At 42.3% G+C, this 18,518-nt stretch overlaps 1 long non-coding RNA gene across 2 annotated transcripts in view; it reads right to left on the bottom strand.

Moving 5' to 3' along the window:
* Positions 1-18,518, bottom strand: part of LOC149868396 (uncharacterized) — a 119,789-nt gene that overhangs the window by 41,930 nt on the left and 59,341 nt on the right. Inside the window, exon 4 of one of the 2 annotated variants that reach the window (XR_016441243.1) lies at positions 6,014-6,747. The exons of the other annotated variant lie outside the window; for it this stretch is intronic. This is a non-coding gene — a long non-coding RNA (uncharacterized LOC149868396). Of the gene's footprint in view, positions 1-6,013; positions 6,748-18,518 lie in introns of those variants that run through there. 2 annotated transcript variants of the gene reach the window in all.

The following is an 18,518-nucleotide window of genomic DNA, read 5'->3' as shown; positions in this document are numbered from 1 at the left end:
GAAGGATGTAATGAAGGTTGGCATCCAAAAGAGCCATAAAAATGGATTCGTCTCACTTTTAGAGCCAGGGTTTCTCTCCAATATTCATCTTTTGTTATTCATATTGCCTTTCTTTTTCATGTCCTTATGACAAGGTAGCAGAATTCACAGATTCCTAGGAATCTGACAGACTGTACCATGAGTGCTTGTGCTATGGCCTCAAACTTATGACCTCTGGGCTATCAACCGGCATGTGTAGATGAAATGGGGACCCTAAATTGAAGTGGTGAGTTTTAAAAAACACCATTTCAATTTAGGGATGATTAAATCCCCACGTCACACACACACCCTGCTGACTTACCTGCCTCTCCAGCGGAGAGTGGAGGGCAAGCTGCCAGTGAGCAGAGTAGTCCCTGGGCTGCAGGGGAGGCTGCTTCTTCCCTCTGTGGCAGTGATGCCCCCCTGCTCCCCAGGCAGCACCTGCCTGCAGGCACCCAGCTCAGATAGTCTTGGGTGGCACCACAGCCATGGACGGAAGCACCGCGTCCCCATGCAGCTAAGACAGGCAGGCAGGCTTCAGGTGGTGGTGGGGAAAATAAGATCAGGCTTGCCACTTTTCTTGGGTGGAGCCTGCTTTCCTGGGCTGCTGCCAGGTTGCTTGCAGGGCTTCCTGCAGAGCTATATGGAGCTGCATGAAGCCTGGTGTGTTGCTTCACGGCTGTAGGGGCAGCAAACTAAGACTCCTCGAAAGAGTTTTAGTTTGCCACACCCCTAGTCATTTAGGGCACATTATGCTGCCGAATTTCCTATAGTGGCTGGAATTAATGTGCAGTATGCTTCCAAAGCATGCAAACACAGACACCCATTAAGTGGTGCAAAAGCATTTAGCCCACTTTAAAGTGTTGTGCACACAAGCCTCTCATTTTGTCTACATACAGCCCCTGTTCTTTAAATGCCCTTATTTGTCTTAGTATGACATTACTATAGACATAATAGAAAATTAGGGTTGCAAGGGACCTCTGGAGGTCATTTAGTCCAACACCCTGCTCAAAGCAGGACCATCCCCAAATAGATTATCCCACCCAAGGCTTTGTGCATTGCATCTCCAAGGATAGAGATTCACGAACCTCTCTGGGTATCCTGTTCCAGCTTTACTACCCTCCTAGTGAGAAAATTCTTCCTAATATCTAATCTAAACTTCCCTTGCTGCAACTTGAGATTGATGCTCCTTGTTCTATCATCTGCCACCAATGAAAACAGTCTAACTCTATCCTCTTTCAAACCTCCCTTCAGGTAGTTGAAGTCTGCTATTAAATCCCCTCTCAGTCTTCTCTTCTTCAAACTAAAAAAGTCCAGTTCCTTCAGCCTCTCCTCATAAGCTATGTGCTGCAGCACCATCACCATTTCTGTTGCCCTCCACCGGGCTCTCTCCAATTTGTCCACATCCTTGCAGTAGTGGGGGGCCCAAAACTAAACTCCTGATGTGGCCTCACCAGTGCTGAATAGAGGGGAAGAATCACTTCCCTTGACCTGCTGGCAACACACCTACTAATGCAGCCCAATATGCCATTTTTAACAAGGGCACACTGTTTGCTCATATTCAGCTTAACCCCAAGTCCTTTTCGCAGAGCTGCTGCCCAGCCAGTCAGCCCTCAGTCTGTACTGGTGCATGTGATTTTTCTGGCCTAAGTGCAAGACTTTGCACTTGTCCCCATTGAACCTCATGAGATTCCTTTTGGCTCAATCCTCCAATTTGTCTACATCATTCTGAATCCTAGCCCTCCAGCATATTTACTACTCCCCCCAGCTTTGTGTCACCAGCAGACTTACTGAGGGTGCACTCTATGCCATCTTTCTGGTTGTTGATGAAGGCATTGAACAAAACCAGCCCCAGAACTAACCCCTGGGGCACTCCACTTGATACTGGCTGCCAACTAGACATCAAACCATTGATTACTACCCTCTGAGCCTGATGCTTCAGCCAGTTTTCTATCCACCTTACAGTCCATTCATCCAGCTCATACTTCCTTAGCTTGTTTAGGACAATGTTGTGGGAGACCATATCAAAAGCCTTGCTAAAATCAAGATATACCACATCCACTGGTCTCCTTGAATCCACGGAACTAGTCATCTCATCATAGAAGGCAATCAGGTTGGTCAGGCATGACTGTTCCCCATCACCTTCTTCTCCAAGTGCTTAGACATGGGTTCCTTGAGGATCTGCTTCATGGTTTTTCCAGAGACTGAGATGAGGCTGATTTGTCTGTAGTTCCCTGGCTCCTCCTTTTTCCCCTTCTTAAATATGGGCACTATGTTTGCCCTTCTCCAATCATCAGGGACCTCTCCTGATAGCCGTGGGTTTTCAAAGGTGATGGCCAGTGGCTCTGCAATCTCATCAGGCAACTCCCTCAGCATCCTCGGGTACATCCCATCCAGCCCCAGGGACTTGTATATGTCCAACTTTTATAAATAGTCCCTAACTTGTTCTTTCACCCTAATTGGCTGCTCACCTCCTCCCTAAATGGTGCTGCCAAGTGCATTATTCTAGGAGCTGACCTTGCCTGTAAAGACTGAGGTGAAAAGGCATTGAGCACTTCAGCCTTTTCTGCATCCTCTGTCACAAGGTTGCCTCCTTCATTCAAGGGCCCATGCTTTCTTTCCCTGATCCTCCTTTTGCTACCAACATACTTACAGAAACCCTTCTTGTTACCCTTCACATCCCTTGCTAGCTCCAAGTCCAATTGCGCTTTGGCCTTTCTGACTTCATCCCTGCATGCCCAAGCAATGCTTTTATACTCCTCTCTATCTATTTGTCCAAGTTTCCACTTCTTATAAGCTTCCTTTTAATGATCTAGTTTACTGAAGAGTTCCCTACTAAGCCAAGCTGGTCTTCTGCCATACTTGCTAGTCTTCCTGCACATCAGGATGGTTTGTTCCTGCACTCTCAGTAAGGCTTCTTTAAAGTATAGCCAGCTCTCCTGGATTCCTCTCCTCCTCAGACTGGCTTCCCAGGGGATCTTGCCCATGAGTTCCCTCAGTGAGTCAAAGCCTGCTTGTCTGAAGTCAAGGGTCCTTACTCTGCTGCTCTCCATCCATTTTTTCCTAAGGATCCTGAACTCAATCATCTCATGGTCACTGCTTCCCAAGTTGCCGTCCACTACTACATTCCCCACCAATTCATCCCTGTTTGTGAGCAGCAGGTCAGGAAGAGCATGGCCCCTACCTGGCTACTCCAGATTGGGATTTTTCATTCTTGCACCCTCAGTGAGGTTTCCTTAAAATACAGTCTGCTCTCCTGGATTCCTTTCCCCTTCAGACTGGCCTCCCAAGAGATCCTGTCCATCAGTTCCCTGAGTGAGTAAAAGTCTGCTGTTCTGAAGTCCAAGGTCCTTACTCTGCTGCTTTCCTTCCTTTGTTCCTTAGGATCCTGAACTCAATCATTTCATGGTCACTGTTGCCCACTTCCACATTTCCCACCAATTCTTCCCTGTTTGTGAGCAGCAGGTCAAGAGCATGGCCCCTAGTTGGCTACTCCAGTACTTGCATCAGGAAATTGTCCCCAACACTCTCCAAAAATGTCCTGGCTTACCTACACACTGCTGGATTGCCCTCCCAGCAAATGGCAAGGTGATTTAAGTCCCCCTTAAGAAACAGGCCTTGTGACTGGGAAACTTCCACTAGCTACTTGAAGAAAATCTTATCTACCATCTCCTCCTGGTCCAGTGGTCTATAGCAGACACCCACTACAACATCACCCTTGTTATTCTCCCCTCTAACCTTAACCCACAGACTTTCAACAGGCCTATCTCCAGTTTCATACTGGGGCTCTGAGCCACCATGTGGCTCTTTTCCATAAAGTGCTATTCCTCCTCTTCTCCCCTGTCTATCCTTCCTGAAGTTTGTATCCATCCATGACAGTGCTCTAGTCATGTGAGCTATCCCACCAAGTCTCTGTTATTCCAATCACATCATAGTTCCATGACTGTGCAAGGACTTCCAATTCTTCCTGCTTGTTTCCCAGACTCTGTGCATTAATGTACAGGCACCTAAGGTAACTAGTTGATTGCCCTGATTTCTCATGAAGTATGAGAACACCTCGCCTGTTGCCCCTTCCTTCTTGTTCTTCCTCCAGGTCTTCCACTTCCCCACTTATCTCAGGGATTTGGTCTCTATCCCTGGTGAACCTAGTTTAATTCCTAATTATACCGAATTAACTTCCCTGTGAATGAAGAACAATAGTGACCTAATTTACTTACTCCAGATTCACACTGGGTGTATCTACGTGAGACGTTTACTGCAAAGTAGACTAATTATCTCCACAGCAAAATGTCTCTGTCTGTATGTGCAGAGATAAATTCCTTTCACAAGGAAATGTTATAAACAATATAAACTATAATAGGTAGTAACCCATTTTTGTAGTGTCTTTTTTTTTATGCCTTACTGTGTATATGTACATGAGATATCTACTGCAGAGTTGCCTAATTAGTCCAGCAGTAAAATGTCACTGTCTACACATGTGGTGCTTTTAAGAGGGACTAAACTAATTAACTCCTCCATAGGATAATACTGTCAAAGACAAATATTATCCTATGGTGGAGTTATTTATTCTGCCACAATGCCTGTGTGGACATTAACAGGACTGGCTGGGGCATAAGAATGCTTCAGTGCAGGGGCTACCTGCCAGCTAGTCCTGCACTAATGCACCTTTGTGCCCCAGCCAGACTCTCTGCAGCATGTTGAGCCAGGCTGGAGCAGCCCCTGGCTAGCGGGCTGACCTCCAGGACCCCCTTCCAGCTGCTCCCCCCTGGCTCAACGTGGTGCAGTCCCAAGTGCATATGAAAACAGCACATCTGGAAGCAATAAACTCCAGCATGATCTGTGCCAGAGTTTATTCAATCACCTTAATAGCACGTGTACATGCACCCACTGTGTTTTACTTGACTAATGTTCAAGCTAATTTTATTTAACCGGCATCTGGCATTTGCTTTTCACATTGTGAGGTAGTGTACAGATACCTAAATAAATAATTTTAGAAAAGAAAGGAAGCATTTCTTAAAGCCCTAGACTTGGACTTGGAAGATTTGAGATTCCTGGTTCTGTTAGAGATTTATCTTGTGACCTTAATCACCTTAATCACTTAATTAGGGTACTTACATTTCTGTAATAGTGCATGTAAACCCTGAACTGGAACAAGGGATAAAGAGAAGACTTGATTAATTCTGTCCAAGGATGAAGCCTGCAAAAATACTTTGGTAGAAAGGAACATTAGTTCGACTAAATCCCAGGAACCTCAGACTGGATATTTAAACAGTCTGTCATGGTTCCATATTGTCATAGTGAGAATGATAATAGAGCCTTTCTCCTTTTCCTTGACTGCTTAGATTTGTTGCCAGGCACAGATATTACACTTTTACCAGTATAATTGATCAAAACTGGTCTAAACTTGTACCAGAACAGAAGTTCAGTGCACGTTGACTGGTTTAAAAATGGTGGAATCTGGTCTAAGATAGGCAGCCTGTATGTCCCCCCACCAAAGGGTTAATGTGTGTTCTGTTTGCTACCAATCTAAACTATGCCGTTTACAGAAAACCATGCAATTTAGATTGCTTCAGGCTTTTTGAATGTCTGTACTTAACCTACGTGGTCTGGAGCAACAAATGAGTATATACAATATCTAGCACAATGTGATCCTAATCTTGGTACTGTAATATATACAATAAATAACTTATTGAAGCTGACTACTGTTAGAGACAGCACTTTTGTGGTCAGATGGATTTTCTAGTTCCATGGCTTATTGTTCATGCCCTGGTAACCTATCATCCATTGATGTGTAGATCTAGAAGTACTAACACCGCCTATAGGGTGCTATTCAAGTGATATGTTGATGATTGCTGGCTTATGCAATACTGCATAGCACCTCCTCCTACTTCTCAAGGTCTTGAGATGAGAGCTTTAAAATTAAAATTGCAAAGCTATTTTAATGTTTTTATTTTTAAAAATTTAAAGTTATTTCTCTACAATATTCCCTTTAAGAATGGCATGCTATTGGTCAGATGGCACCTAATTCTCATTTAGCAATGGACAGTGTTATTAATATACAATCAGACTCATAATATTAAGGGAACTTAATAAGGGAACATGAAAAATACAATCAAAGTTTTGCAGCTCTCCCAGACATTTTTCTACGGGTTGTCATATATGCAGTACATGATGGAGTGGCGTGGTCTAAAAGTTTCATCAACACTCATTTTGGATGACCACATTGGTCACTTGTGGATTCACCACTTGTGATTATGAAACCGACATAACTTGGGAGTGTGAAATCTGTTACCATACAATTGTGTATGTCTCTGAGAGGGATGGTGTGGTGTGGCATAAATGTAGTGGTTTGTGGTTAGGGTGGCTGTGTAATTTAAAAGTAATGAAGCCATACATCTGTTAAGAAGGACATCGCAGAACACTATTATTTTTTTTATTTGCGTATGCCATGCATGCTAAGAAAACTAGTTCAGGAATGTGCTAGACAGGTAATAAAAATCACGTTGGCACCCTTTCATGAATCTGTCCACTTATAATGGCCTTAATTGCCATGAATCCCAGTTCATGAAGTTATTAAAATCCTTTTTATAAAAGAGCTTTCTTCCCTTAAAAAGTCTCAGATTTAATTTCTACTCCAAGCCATCCCAGGCCTAGAAACAAGGACTGGTGGATCCCAACAGGAACTGGCAATCTCCCCTTGCTGATGGTGTTTAGACTTCCATTGTAACTCTGTCAAGACACAAGTTAAGACAAAATTTCTCTAGTAGGTAGCTTTTTGAATGATCTATGTTTTGAGCTATTTAGGAGTTTGGGCTGTTACTGCCTCATAAGTGTGCACAGGATAACCAAAGCAGTTGGCAGCATGATATAGGTAATTATCAAATAGCTCCACAATTTATTATGTGGCTATAACCTGAAATTATATATAACAAGCGTGTCCATACTACATACACATGCATGCACATACATTGGAGAAATACATTTTTTGGAGAGAAAAAAAAAGGTGGTATGTAGTACTGAGCTGCTTGGTTCCAGTACTTTCTGCACAGTGGTGGAAACAAACTCCTGGAAAGTAATATTTAGGGTAGGCCCATCAGGTAGGATTCCTCCGACAGAGGAAAAAAGAATTAAGAGGTGTTGTTCATTCTCCAAATATCACCAACTGGTATCCCCAAAAGAAGAAGTTACTCATTAGATTTGTAGGTTTCAGTTATAAGATTCTTCTTCTTCTTCAATTTGTTTTGAATAGCAGTGAAATAGTTAACAATGGTAACAGTTAAATTCTGGAGCACAAGTTGGCTTTTCAGAGATGGTGGGCATATACTGTGTACGTGCATGCTGCTCTACCCTACCTGACCCTAGTTTGAATTCTGTATATAAATGAAAAGATATGGTACAATAGAAACATGTGAATACACTATAAACATGTCTGCAAAGCCACAATTATGTGTTCAGAGGACAGTAACCTTTCATTTGAGGGTTCCCCTATCTCAGTATGAGCTCAGCTGTGTCAGTTTATATATAAAATCCCTTGGGTGGTTTTCAATATTTTTCAAAGCACCCTTCCAAGCCCGGAAAACTTGTCTGGCTGTTATTTCCTGCATATACAATTTCTATAGCAACAAACCCTCTCTTTATTCAACAAGCAAAAAAAAAATTGCATTAGCATCAACTACTGGTATCAAGCACGTTTGATAGTGTAGTCATGCAAGGATTTCACCAGTTAGAAACACTTAAGATATTTAAGAACTTGGACAGTTTAGAAACCATTCTTGTGGATAAACAACTATAACTTTTTAGTAGTCAATTATAAAAACAATTTAAAAAAGATAAACTCTTTATACGCATTTGGAATTGATTTTAGCTTTTGTCCAGGAGTTACAAAAATTCTTTGAACTGTTCTTCAAAAAAACAATTTATGCATAATATAAATTGCTTCTTAACATTTGTATTTAAGGAAGAGAATGTTAACCCTTTGAAATTAAGCATGCCAAGAACAACTGAGCTCATCTCTCAAAAAATGTTTGGTATGGCCCAAATTCAGGAAGATTGAGGTTTCCAAATGTCTGGAGCCATGTTATTTCCAGGTTCCCCAGTTAGAGTTCAAGACCGTTTTTTCCTTTGCTTTAGTTTAATCAAAGATACTACAGTATTACTAAGGTGGCATGTGCCTGTGTCTTTGAAGAGTTATATACCAGTAACTATATTTCCTTGAATAGTTCATCAGCACTGATCTACAATTATAGGACAATACTTGAGAGTGCATTTTAGATGCATGTTCATCAACTGAGGTAGGAACTCAGTGGATACCTTTTGTCAGGACCAAGGCCTTCTGGGCTCATGCACAGAGGCCTGGCTTGCAGTGCTGCCAAGTAGCCAGCTGAATGCTGGACCCAGCCCGACCTGGACCCTCCTGTGAGATTCCCAGTGAAAAACCATGTGACCCAGGGGAGACAATGGAAGCCGCAAGGCCCTGATGGGAAGGCTAAAAGCCTTCGACTTTCTGCAGGGTGCAGTCCAGGGTGGCCATCACAGAGGAAAGTCCGGTTGCCCTCCATCCTCTATTTATACAAAACCTAACGCCTTTATGTCAGGTTTCATATCAATAGAGGACAGAGGACAGAGTAGCAGAAAACTGGAATGCCCCCTATGATGGTCACCCTAGCACTGTCCCCACAACAATACTCCGGGTATCCCTGTTATGGACTTTGTGCCTAATTTGGGTATTTCTGCTCCTCTCCTAGACCTGGATCTGAATTTCTGCCTTGATCCTGTCTTGTTTCTGCCTTGAACACATGTGTCTTGCCTGTGACTTGTTCCTGTCTCACCTGTACCTTAGAACCCCCTTCCTTGCCTGTGCCTCAGACCCTTCAGCCTACCTGGCCCTGCATGTGAGATTCCTCAGCTCCTAACTTCTGGCCTGGCCTTGACCACAGACTTACTTCTTACTTGATCCCCTGGAGTGAACCATTAGTCTTGGACTGACATTTGGTATTCTGACCCTTGGCTTGGCTTCTGGATCTATGGTATTGTAGGCCTTTGGTTTCTAAGCCATGACAACCATCTGGGTCATACCCATGATACCTTTCCTCTAGTTTGGAGATGAGCATGTTTTCCTTCTGGTACCTGTGAATATGGAAGTGTCTTTCATATGGATCTGTAGGCTAGGAATTCCTGTCACTGGCCACTTTACATATCTCTTAATAACTCCCACTAGAATACAGTTACTGCTAAGAATTCCATGGGGTAAACTTACAGTTTTCAGTTCCTTACAGCTGTGTTACATGGGTTCCATACCTCTGATTATGCCAAACCACACCACTGATGATATCTATATTTGTATCCAATGCTCTGAATCATGTATAGAGAGAGACAACAGAATGGCAATGGGCAAAAGGAGGATGGAAAGACTACCCAAGTCTCCACTATGTTACTCCTTCCCTGGTTGGGATGGAGCTCTGCTTCATATACTGTATTTTCTTGCTAACAATGTACACCTTTCCCCCAAAAACCAGCTGCTGGAAATTAGAATGTGGGAGAACTGTGGCATGAGCAGGTTCTGATGCTTACTAGGTGAAGCCAAAAGCAAAATCTACAGTATCCACTAGGAGGAGAATGAACAGGCTTAGCTCCCTACTTGCTGCTATGCTGTTACTTACTACAAGGAAAAATCTTTTTCTCTTTATTCTGCCATTCAAAAACAAGGTACATATTATATTCTGGGGCATGGTGGATGCAAGAAAATATGGTGATTCTGCCTTGATTGGTACTTGGCCCTATTTCCAAAAGCTTAACATGCTCCTCAGAGCCAGTGACCAACAGGTATATTAGAGTACATGTCTGGGGACTTGGTCAGTGATCTTCAGCCTTGCTGACAAACCTTTTCCAATAACATGGTCTTATGTTATGAAACTCGCTGGCCTAGTGAATCTTCAGCTTTGTTTATTTTTCAAAAGTTTTGAAAAAAAAAAAAAGCAGTGGATTTTTTTAAATCCAGGGTTGCAATAAGCATGTATCTGGCCTTGCTTTGTAGAAGAAGAGGTGATCTGGCCTAATGTATTTTTTTCATTAGACTTTCCCTTTTCTCTGTTACTCTCAATCTCTGTATTTGTTTTTTAATCTGAAATAGATTGTTCCTTCCTGTTCCTGTCTGGGATGGCATAGCATAAGGAAGCATGGCCTTGGCATTCCATTCCCCCACAGTTGTGTAACTTGGGGAGAAGCCAACTAATGAGGGGCACCAGAACTGCAGCTTCCTGAAGAATCTGTGGTGCTAAAGTTGAAGCAACCCTGTGCCTTCAGGACTGCTGAAGCAGACAGGAACAGGGACTCCGCACCACTTCTGTAGCAGTATCAGCAACAACCAGAGGCAGGCAGACCTCTTGACACCATTAGCAGCCTGGGACTTTGAGCCTCCAAGACTGACCCCCTCACCTCCCTCCCCACTCTCCAGTGCTCAGCACTCTCCCTCCTCTAATAGGGCTTTGCTCAGGAGGCAAAAGTTTGCTCAGTACACCTCTGTTTGCCTGCACCTTCCCCCAAGCTCTCCAGAGCTAGGGACAGAAATTACACATAAACTGGTATAAGTGATTAGAAACCAGTTCAAATCTGTTACACAACAAAAGTTCAATGCACATAACTGCTTTCAAAATGGCTGAAACTAGTTTAAGATAAACCTGGAGAGATATAGTATTAGACTTACCTGATTTAGGTTAAATCACTTTATTGAACTTCTGTCCCAGATCCCTTCCAGATTCAAATTAACTCGCAGCCCCTAGCATTCCAGAATGCTTTGCATCTCTCCCACAACCTCCCCTTCCCCCCCACCCTGCAGGGTGGGTTGGCTAGTCTTTGCCCAAGCTGTGGGTTCCAGCTGAGCAGGGGGGTGCTCCAGTGCCCCCTGGTTTTTGGTCTAGGGCACTTCAGGCATGTGGCTGCATTTCCAGAATCAAAATGAATGTCTGTTCACTTGCTTATTGGTTCAATCTATGCAGCTTAGACTAACTTGCAAAGATTGAATTGATTCAGCCTCGGGCTTTTTGACTGTCCGTACTTAGCCCAGGGATCCTCTATGCAAATCAGGATTTTCAGCTTCAGAAGGGGGTTTGGCAAGGCTGAAAATGCTTGATTCACCAACATCACATATTCAACCCCACATGGATTCCTGACCTCAGCTACTGTTAATGGCATCAGCACCTACATTTAGGCATCTACATTCACTGTACCATGTGATTGACCAAATAAACAAAGGTGCTTTGTGATTGTTTTAAAATTCTGTGTTAAGGATTCAAAATATTTGAAATTAAGGATTCAAAAGATTTGTAACACAAATATATATATATATATATATATATAAAAAAAGGGGAAATACTGAGCTATCCATATAATTACAGATGTGTGCTCCAGTTGTCTCAAGCAACTCCAAAATTATAAAAACAAATTGTGAAAGTGAGTCAGAATTGGAAATGTTATTTGCCACATTTATAATAGAACATTAAAGGTGTTATCCTTCATTCCACAATTAACCTCTGTGAGATAATTTATGATGGCCACTTTCTCAGGAGAGCAAATCATTGATGACAATGATTAAAGGCATTTTTTGGCACATCTCATAGTCTGTAACTGTTGATACTATAAACAAGAGAGTCCAAGGGACTCCACAGAAAAAGAAGAAAAATTCCCTCACATTCTTCAAGTATAGCTTAGCAGCTGCAGTAGCTGGCATTGACTATGAGAGCTGTGCAACGTTAAACTTTATGGTTTTCTAGGCATTTCAGGTACTATTTTATACCATTCCATTGTATCAAGCTTTCCATTATTTTTGGCAGTACATTCTCAGGAATGTCTGCTTCATTCAAAAGTAGTGCTGATGCCAGCCTCACAGTGAGAAAAGAGTAAAATTTAAAGAAAAAATAAAATGACACAGAAAGTACAAAAAAACTTCCACAAATTCACCCTCCGTTTCAGAAGATGACAATTGTTCTGGCGTATTAAAATCACTTGGGAAATTCAGTGATTATATTCTGTTTGCCAGAACTCAAGGATTTGTTTTGTTTGCTAAAATATTCAGAGGAATCAAAGTATCTCTTAGAGTAGAGAACTGGCTTCACTCGGCCTGAAAAATAGAAGTGGAAAAAAAGAACTTTGGATATCTCTATTACTGACGCACCTGCTTTGGGTCCAGACACATAGCAGAATATTTTGGCCCAATGGTTTGTGTAACTAAACTGCTGATAGTTTGGACAATGTTTAAAGTACTCTTTGAAGGCATTTCTTAGGTTTATGTCTAGACGTATAATCTGAAGATGACAAGCTGGGATGAGCTAGATTGCTAAAGACTCAGTTACAAGCAAAAAAGGGTAGTTTTGACAGCAACACTTCAGCCCCAGAAGGTGTTATGCCACCGACACTTCTCTGGAACCCAAGTGTTTCACTACTAACTTTTGTCTTGTGCAGATACAGACCAGCGGCAAATTGCAAACCAGTGCACTAGCTAAGGGATACCAGGGAACTAGGAGAAAATTTAAGCCAATGCTCTTCCATGTCCCACCTGCTTTGTTGCCCGAGTAACAGGCACAATCCCAGACCTGATGCCCAGGAATTCATTAGGAATTTAAGTCTCTGTGGGTGGTTAGAAGTAGGTGCAAGGGATATGTTCTCCCACACCTCCATAGTCTGAATCTAAAAATGACCTTGGATGGCTACTAGTAACCTGAGAAGGCCAGATTTTTGCCACACTCCTTGTACTGAATATTACATTATTCCATGACAAATAATCACCTGTTGAAACCAATAGGATTACTCGTGCAGTTATGTGGACCCATTGGCTTGAGTTATGATAGCAGAATCTGGATCAGAGGAAGCAGCAAAACCTGAATGAGAGCTTTTTTTTCTTTTACCTCTGCATTGAGCAATAGTTAGGGTGAGCCTTCTATTTACATCTTACGGAGGGAAGAAGATCCATTACAGTAATATCATGCCTGAGAACTGGGCCCTGTGTTTTACACCATGTTGAAATAGATCCTAGCAGAGTAAGGGTGTCTGATTCTTCTCATCAACCAGTTTCATACTACCACCATTGGCCCATGCTCTCATTCTCCCCTCTTGCCTGAGGGGGAGAGAGAGGAGAAGGGAACTGGGGGTGGGGGGAAGAGAGGAAGGGCAGGAGAGGGGGGAGAGGAGAAAGGTGGAGGGAAAGAAGGGGAGAGAGAGGGGGAGAGAGGGGGGAGAGGGGCGAGAGAAGGGGAGAAGGAAATGAGTGGCAGGATTAGGGGAGGGAAAAGGGGAGGAAGATGGGGGAGGGGGAGGGAAGAGGGCAGATGGGAGGAGGAGGGAGAGGGAGAGGGAGGAGGAGGGGTAGGAGAGGAGGCATAGGGAAGGATGAGAAGAGAAGTGGGGAAAAGGGGAAGGGAAGGTGGAAGACGGAGGGGGAGGGGGAAGGGGGAGATGAGGAGAGGGAGGGGAAGGGAGAGAGAAAGGAAGAGAGACATTACCTGGCAGTGATCACTACTGGGTGGGAGATGGATTATTTTTCCCTGGAATCACCATTTTCGTAGTAGAAGAAACTGTATGAATGCCTGTTCACTTGTGGTTTCTACTGGGACAGCTGAAATTCTCCTAGTAGAAATGTAGTGCTTTTTGTAACTGGAACCCAAAGCCTGCTACCTGTGCACAACAGAAGGAGAGGAGAGGGAAATGGACTCCTTTCTGGGAGCCAGACTGTGGGGACTCACAGGGAAAAAGGGGTGCAGTGAGCAACTTGGAAGAGACTCAAGGCTAGAGGCCATGGACTGCTAAGAAGCTCAGGAGGCCTGCAGAGCAAGAAAAGCCAAACAGTTTGTTAGGCTGAGCAGGAGCACCTGGGCCTATCTTCAGGGGCAGCGATCAGGTGACTGGAAGGGGCAGAGCTTGGCTACATATAAGCCCAGTTACTGAGCTGGGGCTGGCAGTTCAGGCCCACAGGTGGCAGGGAAGGGAAGGGAACAGGACAGAGAACAGAGCTGGCTGATAAGAAAAGCAAGGTTCTCTGGGGAGCGGAATTAATGCAGCTCCTTGTGAGGGTAGAAATCGCTATGGTCCTGAGGGGCTTAGAGTTGAGTTATAACTGAATGGTTAACATTTTGCGTTCAGGTTTTTTTCTATGTATTTAAGTTTAAGACTGAAGGATTGGGATTAGCTGCAAGGCAGAAGAGGCCATGAGTAGGGTACCTGGCAGGCATCCTCTGCTGTAGTGCTGAATCACTGGACCTGGGCTGAGGGGTCTCTGCTAGAGAAAAAGGGGAGGGGTCTCTGCTAGAGAAAAAGGGGTTGAAGCTGATAAGGTTGAAACCCCAACAAGGTTTGGGGCCTGAGAAAACCAGGGTTGATTCTGTGTAGAGCAAGAGCAAGAGAGAGATTCCCAAAGGGGAAGACAGAGAACTATCAGCAAGACAATGGATGTGGCTGAGGGGGTAGCAAAGGGGCCATGAGAACAGCCCTAAAGCACCCCAGACAAGACTACCCCAGTCTCAAGGGTAGCCTCCCTCCAAATACTCACCAGTTATCAGACTTATTACATCTGTACATAGACATAGTTTTATTAGTTTTTAAGGCCCCCTCTATGCATTAAACTTACGTCGTGTAATGTGTTAATTGCAGCATAAAATTTAAGGTACCATAAAATGGTAAACCAGCCATAACATTGTTCGATATATAATGTAGAACAATTCTATGTCTGGGGGTAGGGGGGTATGCCTTAAATTGAACATGTGGCTGGGCTGAAAATAAGCTGATTGTTCGCCCAGGCCAGGGACCTCACCATGATATGCAACTGGCCCCCATGTGGTCCTTGGTGCAAGGCAAAAATCAGCTTCTTAACTCAGTCTAGATGGGCCTTTCATCCTATTAAACATCAAACTTTGTGGAATGTAATCTGAATTCTACATCTTATCTACATTCCAGTGGTTGCTGGGATCAGGGATCAGATCCTTTGATATATTCAGTGAGACAGGAAGACAAAAAAAGGGAAGATAAAATTCTGAGATTTCACTTGCTTAAAAAGCAGAATATATTATAAGTACAAATATTCCATACACATATACAAGGTGCTGGTGCTGTACACACACAGGAGTTTTACAGTCACCTCTACCCTGAACAAACTGAACTTTTTAAAAGCAGCATTAAAAGCTTTCCTGGAAATTTTTCCTATTCCTTGGATGAATTCTAACTGTAAAAACAATGTCAGACATAACCTTGACTACACTGGCTTAGAAAACAAGTTAGGGAATTGTAGTCAAAGCCTGTTTTAACATATGTCCAGATAACAACATGTTTCTAAACGAGCTTTGAAAGCAGATGTTGATGGGATCAAAGTATGGAAATATTTTTTTTATACACAGTCACACTCCAAATTGATTAGCCAGTATTAGAAACCAGCTAGAACTATATGTAACCATGGCTTCTTAACTCATGTTTAAATGGACCTTTCATCCTATTGAACATTAAACTTTGTGGAATGTAATGTGGATTCTACATCTTATTTGCCATTCCAGTGTTTCTTTATTATTAGTGTATCTAGAAACCTGTCTAGCCTACAGAAGTTAAATAATGCCAGCACAGCTCTGTTAAGTACAGACAGTATGGAGGTAGCTCCTGAAATTCTTCAAAGAACAAGGGAGTGTTATATCACTACTCTTTTTTGAGGAATGTACCATACTCCTCTACTTGTCCTGCCAGCGAGTTCCTTTTGGCCACTCCTTTGCATTTATTGAGGGTCATCAGTTTTGTCTGGTCCTTACTCAAGGGTGGGGAGAGAGTTCTTTATTCTTTTCCCTTCCACTGCCCAAACCAGGAAAGGCTGAAAAGAATTTATTTCTACAGAAGGAAATGAGAACAAAAGGGCTGTGTTTTTTCCATAAACTAAATACATCCATACAATTTCACCATGAATAACTTATTCTAGATTCAAGGCAACAAAAAAGTCCCAAAGAAAATGTTTGCCTTTTCAGTAATATCAGCTCTGCATCACTTCCCACTCTATTCAAAGTCTGCTGAAGTTACTGAGAAGACCCCTGCCATTTCAGATGGACCTTCATTGAGACCAAATATGACAGGTATCCTTAGAAATGCCAAGGAATAGAATACAGAATATAAAATCATAAAATGACACCAGTTTATACATCCCATGGGTTCAGTTATATAAATGTATGGTTTTTTTCTGAATGCCTGGGCGAAATCAGAGCCCTGTTAAAGTCAAGTGAATAATTCCAATAGACTTCTCTGGGGACAATTTCATCCCAGAAGTCTCAACTATTAAGTGACTTGTGATAGTCTGATTTTGAAGAGTATGAATGATGAAGATTTCCATAAAACTACAATAACTCTTTGGCAATGTCTGTGACAACATAATCAGTGTTTTACATGCATGTACACGTTTCCTCTGCACTGGAACATTCAGACCCTTTTCACTGGAAGATTCAGACCAAACAACATGTAACCAGAGGCTGAGAGGTAGCAATGGCCAAATATGAGCTGGAATTGTGAATACATACTTAAGGCATTTTGCTTAGCTGCACTAAATGAAAGATGGTTTCCAGATGCTTCTTCTAGTTCATGTTCCTACTGAGCCAGACTCTGATTTGTCTAACAGCCTTTACTTGTCTGCCTTACTTTTTTCATAATTTTCTCAGTTGCAGGTTCAAGCACTGAGATAACATGTTCTTTGGGTGACCTATATCCCCTGTCATGCTCAAACGCTACAGTTGGCAAATTCACTCCAAACTTTATTTCAGATTACCACTCTGTCTCTCCTGGTCAAGTCAATGTACCTGGCAAGTCACCTGTTTGGATAAATATCATTTATATATAAACTGTCCACAAAACATTGTCTTGGATTTATAACTCCACAGTAGTCATTACTGCATGGTCCCTTTCAAGCAGTCTGACAGACTTGGGAAGAATACTCAAAAGCAACTGAAAAAGTAGACTAAAGACTAGAACTAGACTAATTTTATTCTTTATGTCCCTGGAAACATAGCACTTTGTGCAAGTATAAATGTATGCATTTTTAAATGAAGATTTAATACATTATAAGATAATGGCTGGAAGCACTGCTATAAACTTCACAAAAGGCTCTCGACCTATTTGTTTTTCTTTTCGCCTTCCATTCCAACATCAAAAAGAGGTCAGAATCCGGCCAATTGAGAATTTCCCTGAATTAAATTCTTAGGTGATTAGCAGGCTTTTACGTATCTTTTTTACTACTCTTGATGTAAGAAGGTTCAGAGGGAGCAAATCTGAGGCATTTCTGTGTTCTGACAGCTAGTGAACTATTTCTATCTGGCATAACTCAGAGCAGCCTAATCTGAACTAATGCAAAGCTGGATAAAATACCAGAAAGTTGTAACCAGTTCCACGATGGCCTCACATCTCTGCTACACTATCTGGGTTTTACCCACAGGAGTGGATCAGGCTGTCATTACTTGCAATTTATTTTTCATACAACAGTTAATACATTCACCTGCATTTAAAAATGAGAGTGTCATAAAGAATGATAAAAAGCACTGGAAGTCAGAAATTTCTGATTCTGAACATGTGAAATGGGAAGTTTTTCAGTGTTATCTACAAGAACAACAGAGGAATCAAAGTACCTTGTTATGTTTTATAGCATTTCATAACATTTTTAACTACTTTTTCTTTCATTCTTTGTTTTTAGCCCTTGATTTTCATATAGATTTTTTTTACTGTTGCAGGGGTAGGGAATATGTGTGTTTGTATGTCCCTATAAGCTTCTGTTTCTGATACCAAATGCTTTTATTGTGACACAAATAGAACTTTTCCCTGCTCCTTTTTTGCCCCATTTTTGGTAACTTTTTGAGAACTAAATGGATTATAATTTACTGAATGTTAGAATGGGGGGCAGGGGAAGGAAGAGATTGTTACTAATGCAGCCCAAAAAACCATTTTCACCAGGTGGGCTTTGTGTCCTACAGGATGAAGAAAATGTACATTTTTAAACTGCAAGAAAAAGTTGGAGTGGGTCAGAGTAAAGAAGATTGGGCCCTAAGATATTGAGTTCTCTAAAAGATTCAGTAATAATCTTTTTGGCTCTTTTGCTCCAACTCAGGGAGGAATTATTTGTAAATTTCCTGAACACATGTAAAGATCAGCTGTTAATGGTCATATAAACATGTAAACTCTAAATGTGTGATACATTTTTAATGAATCTAACAGATTGGTCAGTAGGGTATGGAATACAATGCTACCAAACCTAATGAATTCTAAACAGAGCTCAGGGCTTGGCTTCATACAAACCCCCAAACTCTGATTATCCTGAGCCTGAGCCTGTCATGAACCCCTAAAAATATTTACCAGTCACTTTATTCTAGTGGTCAAAGGATCTTGCCTTTCCTACATGTCCCATTCTGCTTGTAGACTTCACAGCATCTGATGACTCTGGAGGGGCAATGTTTCTTACATTATTTCTCCTGCTAGCTTTAAGGGCTATTGGCTGGACACTTCTC

This window comes from Crocodylus siamensis, chromosome 3, assembly GCF_052110815.1.
Source record: "Crocodylus siamensis isolate JL-2025a chromosome 3, ASM5211081v1, whole genome shotgun sequence".
In the NCBI taxonomy this organism is placed as follows: domain Eukaryota; kingdom Metazoa; phylum Chordata; order Crocodylia; family Crocodylidae; genus Crocodylus; species Crocodylus siamensis.
The sequence above is the reverse complement of the archived record's forward strand: the minus strand, read 5'-3'. Positions and strand labels throughout refer to the sequence as shown.